This window comes from Tachypleus tridentatus, chromosome 11, assembly GCF_004210375.1.
Source record: "Tachypleus tridentatus isolate NWPU-2018 chromosome 11, ASM421037v1, whole genome shotgun sequence".
Lineage (NCBI taxonomy): Eukaryota > Metazoa > Arthropoda > Merostomata > Xiphosura > Limulidae > Tachypleus > Tachypleus tridentatus.
In genome coordinates this window covers 34,790,417-34,796,160 of record NC_134835.1, presented here as the reverse complement: position 1 = coordinate 34,796,160, position 5,744 = coordinate 34,790,417, and positions in this window count along the sequence as shown.

The following is a 5,744-nucleotide window of genomic DNA, read 5'->3' as shown; positions in this document are numbered from 1 at the left end:
CTTCGTTAGTGATTTAACCTAAATGGTAACTTGCAGCTCAAACTAGGACTAACTTCATTGTATTTCGATGAAAATTTTAGAAAAAAAATTTAACAAAACGCGACTGCACACGTGAAATTATTGTATTCTTAACTGTTATTAGTTAAGCCTGAAGAAAAACGTGACCGAAAAACAAAACCAAAACCCATAACGTGTAAATCAGTCGTGTTTCCTGATACACACAGTTATATATAAAAATGTAAATTTGACAAACTCGATTAAATAAATACACTTTTGATATAGTAACTTCATGTTGCTTTTTGTGCCATATTCCTCGTTATTAGTCCATATGGACTTCTGTTGAGAAGTCCAGCTTTGTTCTGTAGAAGATTTTATTAACCCCTACGGGTGTAAATAGAGTAAAAATTAAAAATATAAGCAAATAATTTCTACCAAAATAAAAACACATTATAAAATAGGACCACGTACATGTACATACGTAGAAGATAAAGTATTACATAAATAACACAGAGTGTCTTTTACATGGCTATGGAATTAGCAAGGAACGAATCTTCACCCAACCTACCCAGGGAGTTAGCAACCAATCAAAAAAGGAAAAGCATTTTCACATACTTTCTCAAAGGCCATTTACTCAGTAGTGTAAGATAACATCATTGGTTTGGATATTTATCGTTTTGGAGAACGTTACGAACGAAATTGCGGATCACGTATCCAAAGGTAAAACCTTTTTGGTTTTACTCAGGGTGTTTGTGTCTAGTGTGTTTGTTTGTGTTTTTGGGAAGGAATGTTTTGCGAAATAAGGCTTATGATATTTTTGATCAAACAAATGATAAAACATTTTTTCGAGAACGGAGTTTATGAATTCTACGATAATATTGTCAGACCTAATTGAAACTGGGATTTATGGACAGAAACGGGGAACATTTCTTTGTGATCGCGATTTTACACGTATTTCAGCATGGTGGTGATTGAATATTTCGAATTAGGATTAATTAATTTAATAAAAATGAATGGAAAATATTTTAGTGTCAAGATATGCGTTTTGATAAAGATGTTTTGTTTTGTTTTTAATTTCGCGCAAAGCTATTCCAGGGCTATCTGCGCTAGCCGTCCCTAATTTAGCAGTGTACGACTAGAGGGAAGGCAGCTAGTCATCACTATCCACCGCCAACTCTTGGGCGACTCTTTTACCAACGAATAGTGGGATTGACCGTCACATTATAACGCCCCCACGGCTGAAAAGGGCGAGCACGTTTGGGGAGGGACCCGGATTCGAACCCGCGACCTACGGATTACGAGTCGAAGGCTTTAACACACTAGGCCATACCGAGCCTCCGTTTTGATAAGGAAAAGTTCTTCATAATCATGTGTTTAATGTGTTAACATATAAATGGTAAAACTTCAAAATACTCTTCTGCTCTAACAAGAATACGGGAAATTCCACTGAAACCATTTCCTTCTATCTAGTGACAAATTGTCGCCTCGATTTACAATCAACGGTAATTGGATTACAAAGAAAAGATGTAACCACGATGTTCTAAAAACACGTAGGTTCAAGAAGTCTTGATAAAAATGAAATAGAAACCCTCTAACCAGAGAGCTTTCGAAAAGTGAACCTTTCTTCTTCAGGGGCAAACTGGGAGCAGTACTACATATGTTGTTAATTGTATTATAATTATATGTATGTATATAATTATATATGTAGCCTACTACATATGTTTTAATTGTATATTCTTTATAATTATACATGTATTATAATTATATGTATGTATATAATTATATATGTAGCAGTACTACATATGTTTTAATTGTATATTCTTTATAATTATACATGTATTATAATTATATGTATGTATATAATTATATATGTAGCAGTATTACATATGTTTTAATTGTATATTCTTTATAATTATACATGTATTATAATTATATGTATGTATATAATTATATATGTAGCAGTATTACATATGTTTTAATTGTATATTCTTTATAATTATACATGTATTATAATTATATGTATGTATATAATTATATATGTAGCAGTACTACATATGTTTTTAATTGTATAGTCTTTATAATTATACATGTATTATGATTATATGTATGTAGCCGTACTACATATGTTTTTAATTGTACATTCTTTATAATTATACATGTATTATAATTATATGTATGTATATAATTATATATGTAGCCGTACTACATATGTTTTTAATTATATATTCTAGAAAGGTTTCGAAGTGAAAAAGAGTAACTTATTTTTGATAAATCTAATTTCATCGTTTTTCTAGATACTTTTTATTCATTAAAATATGTATTTATTAATCTACCAGTTTACCTTCTTCGTATGCAATATTCAGCATTTTATTTAAGCTTTCGTTTTCATACAGTATTTGCAATTTGAGTTTAATTACATACGCTACCCAGTGTACTACTGAAATAACTCGGATTGGCTGAGATCCGTGAGAGTGCACGTGAATGGGTGTGCGCTTGTACCAGTCATTTAGAGCTAACGAGATAATTCGCATAAACTGAGAATTGGAAGTGGACAACAAAAAGTTACAATGGGTTTCTTTTTGGACATTTCGGTAATAATTTCTTCGCTCGAACTACATGTAGTTTGTTGTAGTTTAAATTATACAGAATACTTTTTAATGAAATACTAACAAACTTGTGTGCACGACTTAAAACTTTAAATACACACCTAGGGTAACGACTTAACAATTAAAAACGTATTTGATATCCCTCAGCCACCAATACTTAACCTACGTAATGGACATTAATCCTTTAAAACGTCTAAGTGTGCAAGGGACATTTCATAACATATCCCGTCATGCCTCTCGACAACATTCTCAGTTCTGCTTGTTTATTGTCTATTTTTTGGAATTTTGCGCAAAGCTACACCAGGGCTATCTATGCCACCCGTCCCTAATTTAGAAATGATAGACTAGAGAGAAGGCAACTAGTCAACACCATTCACCACCACTGTTGAGCTACTCTTTTATCAATAAAAAGTAGGATTGACCATCATATTATAACGCATCCACGGCTGAAAGTGATACACCTGAGACTTTAAAATCCCCATCATACACAATTAACATCCAAAAGGAACACGCATCTCGTGAACAGTTTAATGGATAAAATGTTTATTTCCTCCGGTTTCAGGTATAATACACATAAAGTAAAAACGTTCTCCTTTCTGTTTTAATAATACCTTATTTCTTTCTTTTTATTCTTTTCTTTAACTAGAGATAATTTCATCAAATTGTTCTTCCTCTTTCGTTGTTGAAACACTCAAACAATAAAAGTGTTGTTTATTTGTTCTAGACACAGTAGGTTTGACACAGTTAGACAATCTTCGTTATAATACTTTCCAGCCATAAAAAAATGCCTTTTATTCATCTTGGATACAGTCCTAACCTGATTTCCTGAACCGGAATAGCCAGGTGGTTAAGACACTCGACTCGTAATCTGAGGGTCGCGGGGTTCGAATCCTCATCACACCAAACATGTTCGTCCTTTCAGCCTTGGGAACGTTATAATGTGACGATCAATCCCAATATTCGTTGCCAAAAGAATAGCCCAAGAGTTGGCGGTGGGTGGTGATGACTAGCTGCCTTCCCTCTAGTCTTACGCTGCTAGATTAGGAACGGCTAGCGCAGATAGCCCTCGTGTAGCTATCTAAACAAACCAAACCGTATTTCCTAGTAACTACTTACGCCAGAGTTGGAGCCAGGCACATCAGTGTGCTCCATAGTTTTCTCTAGTTCTTCCTGTTTTGTTTTAAGTACGGTTTTGGATGGTTTAACCTTAAAGTTGTTTTAAGAGAAAAACGTTTCGTTATTTTTCGTTGTTTTGCTTATGTTCTCACTGTTTTCTGTTTGCATTATTTATTAATAAAAAAAAATTAATGGTGTTGAAAAGGTAGCTGAATAGTTTAGGTTGTTGTTGTTTGGTATTAAACACAAAGCTACATGAAGGGCTATCTGTGTTCTGCCGAACACAGGTAACGAAACACAGTTTCTAGCGGTATAAATCCGTAGACGTGCCACTGTGAGGGCCGAAGTGTTTGGAAAAAAATAATAATAAAACACATGGAACTTTAAAATCAGATTTCATATTTCCTGTCAATTTCCCAGAAAATTCATTTAACCTCATGGGATGTTTTAATTTCTAAATGACAAAACAGCACCATCCTACCTAGCCCTATGGTTCTATTATTCCTGATCCGCAGCCAAAGTAAGTTAAACAGATCTGTACCGCTAGTTCAGAGGCTCATCTGGCCATCCTTGAGCTAAAGCACGGATCTGTATCAGCTACAGAGCTACACCGAGCCTCGAAGTTTTGCCAAACTTAAACTTGAGCTATGCCACATGTCTTCCCAAATTCTGAAGCGAAACGTTTTTGAGATTAAGGGGACGCGGTAACTGGCCGACTCTAAACTTAAACTTAAATAAAAACACATCACAAACAACTGCTAAACTGTCTAAACTCAAAGTTAAACTATGGGCTATGTCAACTAGTGGTATTGATGCCACTTCCTCAGAAAATTCGATAAAAACACATCACAAACAACTGCTAAACTGTCTAAACTCAAAGTTAAACAATGGGCTATGTCAACTGTGCTCACTAGTGGTGTTGATGCCACTTCCTCAGAAAATTCGATAAAAACACATCACAAACAACTGCTAAACTGTCTAAACTCAAAGTTAAACAATGGGTTATGTCAACTGTGCTCACTGCTAGTATCAAACCTCAATGTTTGTACTATAAGCCCTCATATTTACCTTTGAGCCACAGAGGACACAAATAATCAACAATGAATCTTTTGGCTTAACGGTCACATTTTTTTTATTTATTCTCTCCATATTTTTACACATATTCATATTTTCAACATGTTAGTAAATTGAACTTAAAGAAAATCCCCTTAACATAAACCGAACATTTCAGTAGTTCGGCATTTTCCGCACTAAATCGTCTTAATATATCAAATTTCGTGTTGCAACGGTCAAAATCGCAGGAAATAAGAATTACAGAAAACCCACAATTAACACAACTACGTACGGTCAGAATTAAGAGTAGTTCTGATCGTGACGAGTGTATTACGAAGTTTACAGTGGCCTGACGTTTCATTGTTTGTTTATGAACTATAAATGTAACCAATACAAACAACGCGTATGTATCTAAACCCAATTTTGAGTGTTATAAGACCTCAATTAGACTTGCCGCTAGGGGGCGAACCGTTTGCAAATTAAGAATAAAGGTACTTTAAATTATCTCTTAAATTTTTATTTCCGTTTTTGAGACACTTTCTTGTAGTCGCTTTTTTTCTCTGTAATTAGTTTTCTTCTCACATTCACGTGCACAACAAGCGTGTTTCTCCCAACGTCCGACTGCGTCATTCTTCTGGTATAAAAGAAGACATTACTTTATAGCAACATTTTAAATTTCCATTAGCGTCATTTATTTCTAAACTTCCTACACCTTGAATAAAACAGCATGCAAACACATCGTATTTAATGAAACAATAAGCCTAACTTAGCTTGAATTATTAGAGGTTGTTTCCATTTTATTGTTTTACATTTTTTACAATTTTCCCTACAAGTTTTTTTCTAAACATCTTCCAGTTAGTTCAAACTGATGTATAGCGTGCCTAACAGTATAGACTTCTACGGTTTTCCCTTGTTCGGCCGTTAAGTAAGTCAACAGAAAAAAATTATATATTTATATTTTCAACCTCATAA